General features: G+C 42.5%; 1 protein-coding gene across 2 annotated transcripts in view; it reads right to left on the bottom strand.

The window, feature by feature from the left end:
• Window positions 1-13022, bottom strand: part of PER3 (period circadian regulator 3) — a 476770-nt gene that overhangs the window by 164870 nt on the left and 298878 nt on the right. The window lies entirely within an intron of this gene.

Below are 13022 nucleotides of genomic sequence, written 5' to 3' on the forward strand. Positions count from 1 at the left end.
GGGGACCAACAGGGACCCTTCCATGGCAAAAATTATAAAACAAAAAATAGCAGATTTTTCTGCGATCCTGTGGGAGTCCTGTGGGATTGTGAAAAAAAACACAATGGCCCCTGTCATTACAATATACATACATAGATACATATATACATATAGGACTTCTAACTTTGGCGGAAATGGAGGAAGTAGAAACCACTGGTATGAGTGAGCGTGAGTTTCTTGAGTCTTTGGATTTAGAATTGAATAGATCAGAAACTACTCCATTTAAATTAAAATCCAAGTTTAACCCACCTACTATCCATGACTCTATTGACACGTTTCATGAGGTTGTTATCTGTGATCTTTTTGAAGTCTGGCATAAAGCCAAGCATAGTGACTATGGCCCTCATTCTGACCTTGGCGGGCGGCGGAGGCCGCCCGCCAAAGTCCCGCCGTCAGGTTACCGTTCCGCGGTCGAAAGACCGCGGCGGTAATTCTGACTTTCCCGCTGGGCTGGCGGGCGGTCGCCTTCAGACCGCCCGCCAGCCCAGCGGGAAAGAGGCTTCCACGATGAAGCCGGCTCGGAATCGAGCCGGCGGAGTGGAAGCTGTGCGACGGGTGCAGTTGCACCCGTCGCGTATTTCACTGTCTGCGCAGCAGACAGTGAAATACATGTAGGGGCCCTCTTACGGGGGCCCCTGCAATGCCCATGCCAGTGGCATGGGCACTGCAGGGGCCCCCAGGGGCCCCGCGACCCCCCCTACCGCCATCCGGATCCCGGCGGTCGGACCGCCGGGATCTGGATGGCGGTAGGGGGGGGTCGGAATCCCCGCGGCGGTGCAGCAAGCTGCGCCGCCGTGGAGGATTCAATGGGGCGGCGGTACACTGGCGGGAGCCCGCCAGTGGTGCCGGTCCGACCGCGGCTTTACCGCCGCGGTCGGAATCCCCATTGGAGCACCGCCGGCCTGTCGGCGGTGCTCCCGCGGTCCTCCGCCCTGGCGGTCTTTGACCGCCAGGGTCAGAATGAGGGCCTTTGTGTCGAATCTTAATAATGAACAAAAAATTGCTTTAAAAACTCTTATGGAAGATCAGAATATTGTGATTAAACCCTCAGACAAAGGAATGTATGTTGTTCTTTGGGATGTTAACAAATACTGTAAGGAAGCAGTGAGACAAACAATACAGGGAACTATGAAGTGAGATCTATTCAAAACTACAATAGATCGGTATGTCAATATCATAGCAAGTTGTTTGCTTGGAGAGAAAAGGGGTTACTTACTACAGATGAATATCAGTTTCTTTTGGTTAAAAAACCTACTGTACCTTGTTTTTATATGCTACCGAAAGTACATAAGAATTACAACAATCCGCCAGGTAGACCCATTATTTCTGCAAATAATAGTCTTCTGGAACGCACATCCATGTATTTAGATTTTTTTCTTCTCCCATATGTGTTGGCCTTACCCTCCTATTGTAGGGATAGTATGGATTTTATCTCTAAGATTGAGGGGATCCCTTGGGAACCACATTTTTTATTAGTGACTTTGGATGTGGAGTTCTTATATACTTGTATCCAGCATTGCCTGGGGATTCAGGCGTGTAGATTGTTCTTTTTTGATAGATCACTTATTAAGTACGACCATTCGATGATGTTATTAGAAATGTTGGAGTTTTGTTTGAATAACAATTTTTTCATTTTTAACGACACATGGTATCACCAACTGGTCAGGACTGCGATGAGAAACTGCTTTGCGCCAAGTTATGCTGGGATTTTTATGGGTTGGTGGGAGGCCAGGTGTGGGTGGATGAGAATGAGAAATGGACTAGGTATATTTCTATTTGGACAAGATATAGTGATGACCTTTTCTTGATTTGGGAGGGTACGTATCAGGAATTGGAGGAATTTTTGGATCATATTTCTCGAAACACTTTAAATCTGAGATTTACCAGGAAGATACACTCCACGAGAATGGAATTTCTTGATGTGTTATTGGAAGTACAGGATAATAGGTTAGATACTTGGCTATTTCGCAAAGGTACAGCGGGTAACAGTATCTTGCATGCTAACAGTCATCATCCTACTAATCTGAAATGGAGTATCCCATATGGTGAATTACTCAGGGCTAGAAGGAATTGCAGCACTCTTGAATCCTACAAAGAGGAGGAAGATAGGATGATTAAAAGATTTAGGGCAAGGGGTTATCTGAACAAAATATTGTGAAAAGCCAGTGAGAAAGTGACTAAAACTATTTGGGAAATTTTACTGTCAAAAAGCAATAAGAAAAAGAATGAAATCCCAGAGATGAGGGTTTTTACAACTCGCAATCGTGAAACTCGAGCTGTCAAGAGAATCGTGATGAAACATTGGCATTTACTGAAACATGATTCTGTAATTGGGAAGACCCTGGCCTCTTGTCCTCAATTTACGTACCGGAAGGCTAGATCATTACGTGACATTCTAGTTCGTAGTTATTTGGGGGGACAGAATAGTAAAAAGATTGGATGGCTTAGTCAACAAAAGGGTTTTTTCAAGTGTGGGAAGTGCAAGGCATGCAAAAATAGCAAAAATGTGAAAACATACAAGACAGCTTTGGGGGAAATAAGGAAGATAAACAAACTTATCTCCTGTGGTTCAGATCATTGTATTTATGTATTACAATGTCCCTGTGGATTACAGTATGTTGGTAGCACCATTGGCCCTGTAAAAAAGAGGATTTTAGAGCATTACAGGGTGATCAAGAATTATGATGTCTCACATCCAGTTGCCAGACACTGGGCGAAAACACACAATCGGGATGCTGAGTGTTTGGTATTTTTTGGTGTTGACAGAATTGAAAGAAATATACATGGAGGTGATCGAGAAAGGCTTCTGAGAGTGAGGGAATCAGAACACATTATTTTACTCAGGAGTAAATCACCCGGGGGCTTGAACGAGGATGAAGAGCTTTATGTACATGTTGGTTTGATGTGATGGAATCATCATGACATGGGCAAGTATCTCCATTCAGCGCTGCCATTAGATTGAATATTGGAACTGAATATAAATTTGTGGGGTTTCTTATTTTATTTTTCATGTAATAAGTTTCACAGGGTGGGTGTGGATGTACCATTATGATGACAGATTATTTGATTTGTCGATATACCAGGACATTATCTCTGTTATAAATTATGAAAAAATATATGTAATCCGTGATTCATTTGATATATTTATTCATTTTTATTTTATATATACGTTTTTTGTGGATGATTGGCCACTTGGCCTGATATTTGATTAAATATATTTAATGTATAAGATATCATGGAGTTATTTTAGTTGTAGCAAGTAAGTAGTGATCTGTTCATTGCAGTAGGAATTGATACATGGTTATTTTGCTGGGGTTTGATAATTTTTCCATTGATGACATTTAGGATTCTTTTTGATAAATTGGGGAAGTATGAGTAATAATGTGGAACTTCCTTGATGTTTTCTGTTCATGGTAGTATTTCTTTAATGTTCATGAACTGAGTGTATTTAAGTCTAAGGGTGTTTGAGCACAAATTTTTTCGATTGGGCCATGATGAAGACACTTTGGTGTTGAAACGCGTAGCCAAGTCAAATAAAGAATTTGGATTGAGAAGCTGACACATTGGGTGTTACTTTCTCTGGTATATGAAGTAAGGTGGCAGGAACATTAAATTGATATATATATATATATATATATATATATATATATATATTTATGTGTGTATGGGGAGGGAGTGTCAATACGGCTCCCCTCCCCAGCCCATTTACGGTCTCTGGGACTTCTACCCCCGGAACCTTGCATATTTAAGGGATGGGGGTACGGGGCCCTCCTCTTCGTGCTGTTTTCAGGCCCACAGATCCCATTTCCTGGTGCTCAATTTAATTAATTACAGGGGGAGTAATTGCCCCCAGCCACCCTATCTCCCGGGGCCTAATGTATTTAAAAATGGGAGGAGGACCACACGTCTCTACTCCTCGAGCCTTGAAAAGGCAATGGAGACCCCTTCCCACAAGGCTCTGCATACATCAAAATGAAGGGGCGGCCGTGGCCCTCAAACCAGAAGTCTTTTCTGGCTCTGAAGACCACTTCCTCCAGGGCTAGCTCACATGTGTCCAGGGGAGCGCCCCCCCAGGACACAATAATTTCCCTGCCCTCACTTGCGTGATCAGGGAAACATGTGTTTGCTCCCATCTGCCTAGAGCATTTTTTAATCTTCCTCTGAACAGGCACAAAAAATAAAGTCCGCCCCCAGTGGGTGGGAGTTTTAAAAATGCTCCCACCAGCTGGCAGCAACTTGTGATTGTTACCCTGCCCGCACTGATGCAGATAGGGAAACATATCAACAGATTGCTCGCACCAAGCGGGAGCAGCATAAATAATAAGTGTGCTTGGTGGGTGCCCCAGATAGGCAACGACCTTTAATTGATGTGGTCTCTGAAGGGTGGGGTCTCCAGGGCCGAAATAAGCTCAAGGGGGGACTGTGCGGCCCCTTCTTTTTTTAAATAAATACGACCCTGGAAGATTGGGTCCCAGGTCCTAATGAGGTTTGGGACGGGAGCACGCAACCCTACTGGTTTTAAAATAAGTACAGCCCTGGGTGTGGGGCTCCGTTGGGCCTAACGGTCCCTCTCTTTTCAAATAAAACAGACTGCCCTGGGGTCTGAGAAGGCTCAGAGAAGTGCATGGCGGCTTAGCCCAAAAAGATCAAGATAGAGGGCTGCATGGCCCCTCCTCTTTTTAATTGGCTTTGACCCCAGGAGATCAAATCCCGGAGGTATGGTGAGACTTGGGGAGAGGGACTGTGCAGCCCCCTCCTCTTTTAAACAAAAAAACAGCCCCAGGGGATGGGATCCTGGGGCCTATATTAAAAAATTGCTTTACTTTAAAAAAAAAAAAACTAGAAATTCACAAAAAAAAACAAAGGTAACATTATAGTTAGATGCGATAAAAAGATCTGTTTAAAAAATACATTTTTTCAGTTAATTTCTAAGATTTTTTAAACAAACACAGATCCTTTTATCACACCTAACTATAATGTTACTTTAACCTTTGTTTTTCTAGTAAATATATATATGTGTGTGTGTGTGTGTGTGTGTGTATAAGTCCACCACCTTGTGTTGTCTCAGAGTGTTACAAGTTGTTTTTCTTCAAAGAAGTTTTTTCGCCCTGAGTCACAGGATCGAGTGACTCCTCTCGGTGATACTGCTCATGGGCATCAAGTCGTTTGTTAGATTGTTTTCCCGCAGGAGGGTGAAGCAAAGAGTGTATAAGTGTATATGTACATATATAGTAAAGAAATGAGATGTCCATGCAATGTATATGCATATTTACAATATATAGTACTGCAATGGCCACAGGCTTCCAGGGAGGAGGGAGGGCACATGTGAATCTACAGCACTACATGCCACAAACAGATGTCTAATGGGTAGCATTTTCCATTCGATGGCATGTGTAGCTGTAGATGCACATGCTTTGCATAGACTGTAAAGCAGTCCCCTCCCAAATTAAGCGGTGACTAGCCTGTAGGGGTTGAAGTAGTTTGAAATAGTGCTTTAAGCACTGCCTGTCCACCCTTTGCTTCTGGGCGAGATAACACATCCACACAGTGGTGTTTAGTAAATGTGTGTGGTGTAGACCATGTGGCTGCTTTACATTTGTCTGCCACTGGTAAATTCCCTAGGAATGCCATTGAAGCTCCTATTTTCCTAGTGGAATGTGCTTTAGGAGTTACTTGTAACTGTCTTTTAGCTTTAAAATAGCAAGTCTGAATACACTTTACTATCCATCTGGCTAATCCATGTTTTGAAACAGAAAATTACCTTTGTGAGGCTGCTGAAATGCCACAAAGAGTTGCTTGGATTTTATGAAATCTTTTGTTCTGTCTATATAGTACATGAAAGCTCTTTTAACATCAAGGGTTTGAAGAGCTCTTTCAGCAACTGAATCTGGCAATTCCACTGACTGATTGATATGAAAAGGTGAACCCACTTTTGGTAGGAATTTTGGATTTGTCCAAAGAACTATTTTGTTTTTATAAATTTAAAAGAAAGGTTCTTCTAACGTGAATGCTTGAATTTCACTAACTCTTCTTAAAGAAGTGATTGCCACTAAGAAGACAACCTTCCATGATAAAAACTGAAGAGGGCAAGAGTGCATGGGTTCAAAATGGTGGCCCAATAAGTCTTGTGAGTACAATGTTCAAGATTCCACACAGGGGCTGGTGGAACTCTAGGTGGAATAACCCCTTTAAGACCCTCCATAAAAGCCTTTACAACTGGAATCCTAAACAAGGAAGCATGTTGTCTGTTTTGGAGGTAAGCAGCTATTGCTGTTAAATGGATCCTAATAGATGAGTATGCAAGTTTTTTTTTTGTAAGTATAGCAAATAGCAAACAATATCCTGTACTGAAGCTTTAAGTGGGTCACTGTTTCTGGGCTGACAGTAGTAGACAAAATGCTTCCATTTAGCCGGAAAACACTGTCTTGTTGTGGGTTTGCGTGCTTCCTTTAGAATATCCATACATTCAGATGGAAGTTATAAGTAGCCAAGCTCTAAGACTTCAGGAGCCAATTCGCCAGGTTGAGTATGCTGGGATTTGGATGTGTGATTTTACCTCTCCTTTGAGTCAACAGGTCTGGCCTGTTTGGCAGTTCGTAATTTGGTACTACAGACAGATCCATCAGTGTCGCCTACCAATGTTGACATGCCCACGTGGGAGCTATGAGTCTCATGGTGAGCAAGATTTTTTAAATCTTTTTTTATCAGAAATGGAATTAGTTGGAGAGGTGGAAAAACCTAAGCAAATATCCCTGACCAACTGATCCATAGAGCATTGCCCTTGGATTGAGGGTGTGGGTATCTGGATGCACAATTCTGGCATTTTGCATTTTCTCTTGTGGCGAAAAGATCTATGTCTGGGGTTTCCCACATTTGGAAGTATTGTTGAATCACCTGTGGGTGAATCTCCCATTCATGTACTTGTTGCTACATCCTGCTTAAGAGATCCGCTAGATGGTTGTGTATTCCTGGAATATTCTCTGCCAGTAATTGAATCTGATTGTGAATTGCCCATTTCCAAAGTGTCTGTGCTAAAAGGCACAACTGAGATGAGTGTGTGTCCCCCTGCTTTTGCACGTAATACTTTGTGGTCATATTGTCTGTTCTTATTAACACTATCTTGTGTGTGATTTGTGTTTGAAAAGCTTTCAGCGCTAGGAATACTGCTAGTAATTCCAAGTGGTTTATATGATAAGTCTGTTGAATTGAGTCCCATTACCCCTGTATAGTGAAGTTGTGGAGATGAGCTCCCCAACCTATCAGTGATGCACCTGTTGTGATTGTGATGTTGGTGTAATTCCACCATTTCAGAAAGCGGTGAGTCTGGTGGGCCAACAACACTAGATCCTGAATCTGACCTTGTGCCTGAGACCATAGTTGAGAAAAACACTGCTGTAGTGGTTGCATGTGTAATCTTGCTTTGGGTACTATTGCTATGCATGAAGCCATCATTGCCAATAATTTCATCACTAACTTTACTGTGTAAGTGTGGTTGCATTGTAGTTGAGTTATGAGATTGTTAAATGTTCTAATTCTGACTAAATTTGGGTATGCTAATTCTGATTGTGTATTCAGAATTACCCTAGATACGGTTGTATCTGTGCTGGTTGCAGCTGAGATTTTTGATAATTGATTGTGAATCCTAGATTGTGTAGGATGTCTATGGTATACTGAGTATGTTGTTGACAGATTTGAATTGTACTGACTTTTATGAGCCAGTCTGCCTGATATAGCAAGATATGTATGTGTTGTCTTCAGGGGAATGCTGCAACTACCTCTAGGCATTTGGTGAATACCCTTGGTGCTGCTGTTACCCAAATGGTAGCACTTTGAATTGGTAGTGCTTTCCGGCTGTAACAAATCTTAGATATTTTCGATGTGCTGGAAGTATGGGAATGCAGAAATAAGCATCTTTAAGATCTAATGCTGTCATGTAATCCTGTTTTTGTAGTAATGGAATGATGTTTCTTGTAGAGTGATCCTATGAAAGTGTTCTGAAAGGATGTATTGATTGAGGGGTCTGAGATCTAAGATTGGTCTGAGAGTACCATCTGTCTTTGGTATAAGGAAGTATAGTGAATATACTCCAGATCCTTGTTGGGATAGAGGTACCATCTCTATGGCACCTTTGAGTAGTAACGATTGCACCTCCTGTTTAATAATTTGAGATGTTCCGGAGTAAGTTTGTGTGAATGAGGGAGAATGTTTGGTGGAGTAGAGATGAGTTCTAGGCAATAGCCATGTTGGATAACTGATAGAACTCATTGGTCTGTAGTAATGTTGTGCCATTGTGGGTAAAAATGTACCAGTCTTCCTCCCACAGGAGATGTATGCTCTGCGGGGATGTGTAAAAAGTCACTGTTTTTGTTGAGGTGGAGGAACCTCGCGGAGCGGCTGATTTACCTCTTCCTCTATAATTTGTTCCTCTGTAAGAGCCTCTAAATTAACTTTTGTTGTAGAAGTGTGGCCCTTGTTTTTGTTGGGATGTGGATGGTTCTGTGGTTGATGATTTGAAACCACCCCTAAACTGTGGCCTACGAAAAGTTCCCCGAGTGGGTGTACTGTATAACGCACCCACAGCTTTAGCTATATCGGAGTCCTTTTTGGGCTTATCTATTGTAATATCAACTTCTGACCCAAATAAATGGTATTTATTAAAGGGCATATTTAACACTGCTTGTTGTATCTCTGGCTTAAAACCTGAAGCCCTTAGCCATGCATGTCTCCTAATGATCATGCTGGTGTTGACTCCCCTTGCTGCTATATCAACTGCATCTATAGCAGATCTAATTTGGTTAGAAATAGCCTGTCCTTCAGCTACTACTTGTTGTGCCCTTTTTTGATCCTCTGGTGGAAGATATTGCAACCAGTCTTCCATCTAATCCCAATGAACTCTGTAGTACCTTGCTAGTAGTGCTTACGAGTTTGCAATCCTCCAATGGTTAGCAGCTTGAGTAGCCACCCTTTTACCTGCTGCATCAACTTTGCGACTCTCTTTGTCTGGAGGGGGGAGCATCCCCTGTAGACTGACTATTGGCTCGCTTTCTTGCTGCATTGACCACTACAGAGTCAGGTGGTAGTTGTGCTGTAATAAAAACCTGAATAGAGGGTGCAGATTTATATTTTTTTATCAACACTAGGTTTAATGACTCTTGATTTTACTGGTTCTTTAAAAAATATCTTCTGCAGGTTTAATCATCCCTGGAAGCATATGGAGACACTGATACTCCTTATGAATAGACGTTAAGGTGTTAAATAAAAAAATCATCCTCAATGATACGCAGCCCTGGCTATAACCTTTTTGTAAGCAGTGGTATTTTCAGAGGGAGATGGCCTTGCTGGGTATAAATCGGGATCATTGGGAAGAATGGGATCTGTGTCATATATCCCATGGATCTACATTCTCTTGCGGTTCGGATAAATTATCCCTATGTGGTGAAACAAGGGATTCCTGTGGAGAGAATTGTGTAGGTGAAGGTGGTGGAGTAGCAGGTGGTGGAGAAGCAGGAAGGGAAGGAGAATGCGGTCACCAGTAGGTAGTTATAGTTAGGACCATGTTTTCATAGAAAAAGCATTTTTGATTGCCCTATATCATTGGCGTTGTTTGAAAAATCTTCAAGAAAATTTCCAAAAAAAGTGTGCCGGTGATTCTTGTGGCACATGGAAAGTTTCGGAGTGATCTGACAAGCGGAGGGTGAGGAAAAGTGGGAGGGGGGTGCTAAAAAAGTGTGTTTCCCATGTTAATTCCCATAGGAGTTTTGAACTCAACTACAGCCTAAACCTATGGACAGTATTACACCAAATTTGGTAGAAAAATAGATTTTGGTCCACAAAGCCTAAGCCCAGATCCAATTGTGAGATCTGATTGGCTGTTAGCACTTCAACTAGGAAGTACTGGTAGCCATCTTGGGACCAATATACTTGATAGCACCGCATCGAAATGCATTGTAGTGAATGCAGGTTTTCAGGGTCACATAAAAAAGAACGTATACAGAGTGGTTTAGGAATTGTGGTGTGTTCTAAGGTGATTTCACCCTGCTTGGATTCCATGAATCGTGTTTGAGAGAAAACTGTTTTCTCATGATTTTCCCATAAAGGTGATGGAAGGTGCTCCAGAGCTAAAATAGGAGCATATTTTCTGTAAATTCACCCTATCTTTCTCAGCCATGAGTATGAAGTTTGACATTCTCAGTAAAACGTACTTCCAACAGCATCAGGCTGTCAGTCGACTAGAGCACTACAAGCCACAAACAGATGTCTACTGGGTAAGTAACATTTTCAGTTCAATGGCATGTGTGACTGTAGATACACATGCTCTGCATAGATTGTAAAACAGTCCCTCCTAGAAATGTGGTGGCTATGCTATGGGAGTTGCAGTTTTCTGAAAAAGTGTTCTTAGTACAGCCTGTCCTACATTAGCTTGTTGACGCACTTGTACATCTACATAATAGTGCTTTGTGAATGTATGTGGTGTAGACTATGTAGCTGCTTTACAAATGTCAGCTAAGGTAATGTTTCCTAAAAATGCAATAGTGGCTCTTTTTTTCCTAATGGAATGCGCTCTAGGAGTCAGTGGCAATTGTCTTTTTGCTTTAGCATCACAGATCTGTATATATTATACAAGCCACCTAGCTAAGCTATTCTTTGAAATAGTATTCCCCTTTTGCGGTACTGAAAAGGCTTCAAAAAGCAGCTTCGTTTTCCTAAATTCCTTAGTTCTGTCAATGGAATACATGAGTGCTCTTTTGACATGTAAGGTGTGGAGCTCTCTTTCTGCCACTGAGTCAGATTGTGGAAAGAAAACCGGTAACTCAATGGTTTGATTAATGTGGAACTGTGAGATCACCTTTGGTAGAAACCTTGGGTTTGTGTGAAGGACTACCTTGTATTTGTGTACTTGAAAGAAGGGTTCTTCTAATCTTAAGGACTGGAGCTGACTAATATGTCTAAGTGATGTAATAGCAACTTAAAAAGCCACTTTCCAAGAAAGGAACTGAATTGGACATGAGTGAAGCAACCCAAAAGGACGGCCCATGAGCCAAGTGAGCACAAATTTAAGATTCCAGAATGGTAAGGGGGGCAGCCTGGGTGGGATTACTCTTTTATGGCCTTCCATGAAGGCTTTAATAACTGGGATTCTGAACAATGAAGTATGCTGCCTGTTCTGTAAGTACGCAGCAATAGCTGCAAGGTGCAAATCGGACTGAAGTGTAAGACAGGTTCGCTTTTTGCAGGTGACGTAAACAGCAAACAATTTTCTGTACAGACGGTGTTAAGGGATCAGTATGTTTGGATTGGCAGTAGCAGACAAAATGCTTCAATTTTGCCGCATAGCAGGCCCTAGCTGTTGGTCTACCAGCCTGTTTTTAAAAGTCCATACATTCTGAAGGTAATTGTAGGTAACCTACATCTATGACTTCAGGAGCCATATTTCAAGGTTGAGCGATTTGGGGTCTGGATGTCTGATCTGACCAACGTTTAGTGTGAGAAGATCCGACCTGTTGTCGAGAGGTACCAGGGAGAGGTCTAGCAGTTTGCTGACGAGTCCATGTGGGAGCTACAAGGATCAAGGTGAGAGAAGTTTGTATAAGTTTACGCACCAGAAATGGAATGAGGGGGAGAGGTAGAAAAGCGTAAGCAAATATCCTGACCAGTCAATCCATAGGGCATTGCCCTTGGAAAGAGGGTGTGGCTACCGGGATGCAAAGCCTGGGCATATTTGAGGGGTTCCTCACTTTTGGAAGTACTCCTGGAGGACTATCGGGTGGAGTTCCCATTCATGTACTTGTTGATGCATCCTGCTGAGCAGGTCTACAAAATTGTTGTCCGTTCCTGGGAGATACTCTGCCAGTAGATGAATGTGGTGATGGTGAGTTCATTTCCATATTGCTTGTGCAAGTTGAGACAACTGGATTGATTGTGTTTCCCCCTAAATGTTTTAGCAGATAATACATTGCTCTCATGTTGTCACTACGGACTAAGACAGTCTTGTGCAGTAGGTGAGGAAGGAAATCTTTCAGGACTAGAAACACTGCCTGTAGCTCCAGAATACTGGTGTGCATAGATTGGTGACTGAGGTCTGGCTGCCCTTGCACTGTGAAGTTCTGGAGGTGTGCACGCCTACCTGTCAGAGATGCACCCGAGGTCAGAATCTTTGGAGGAACAGGGTCTTGAAAAGGCTGCCCTTTAAATAGGTTGGTGGAATTCCACTATAGCAGAGAAAGATAAGTCAGGCGGTCTAACAACTCTAGAGCTTGAAGGTGACCCTGTGACTGAGGCCACTGGCGAGAGAGGTAGTGCTTTAGAGGACGCATGTGGAGCCTGGCATTAGCCATGATGGCAATACAGGAGGCCATCATACCTTTCCTGACTGTGTAAGTGTGATTCTCCTGGAACTGAGAGATTGTATACTTGAAGTTGTGAATACGGGCTGGGTTGGGGTAAGTTAAACCCAATTCTGTGTTGAGAATGGCTCCCAGGTATGGTTGAACTTGAAGAGGTTTTAGGTGTGATTTAAGGATATCGACTGTAAGCTCTAATTTCTGGAGAAAGTTTACTGTTTGAGTGTGGGATTGACACTGGTGTAGGGTGTTGGTTTTGATGAGCTATTCATCAAGATAAGGGAACATGTGTATCTTTTGTCTTCTGAGATCATGACTAGGCACTTGGTGAACATTCTGGGAGCAGTTGTGACCCCAAAAGAAAGAACCTTGAATTGATAATGCTGTCCCGCGACCATAAATCATAGGTATTTGCGGTGTGCAGGGTGAATGGGAATGTGGAAGTACACGTCCTTCAGGTTTAGGCTGTCATGAAGTCACCTTGTTGAAGAAGTGGGATAACGTCCTAGAGGGTGACCATATGAAAATGTTCTGATAGAATGTATTAGTTTAAAGGTCTGAGATCCAGAATGGGTCCAAGAGTCCCGTCTTTTTTTGGGATGAGGAAGTAGAGGGAGTATACTGCTATTCATTGGTTTTGAA

The sequence above is a fragment of the Pleurodeles waltl genome, chromosome 6 (assembly GCF_031143425.1).
Source record: "Pleurodeles waltl isolate 20211129_DDA chromosome 6, aPleWal1.hap1.20221129, whole genome shotgun sequence".
Lineage (NCBI taxonomy): Eukaryota > Metazoa > Chordata > Amphibia > Caudata > Salamandridae > Pleurodeles > Pleurodeles waltl.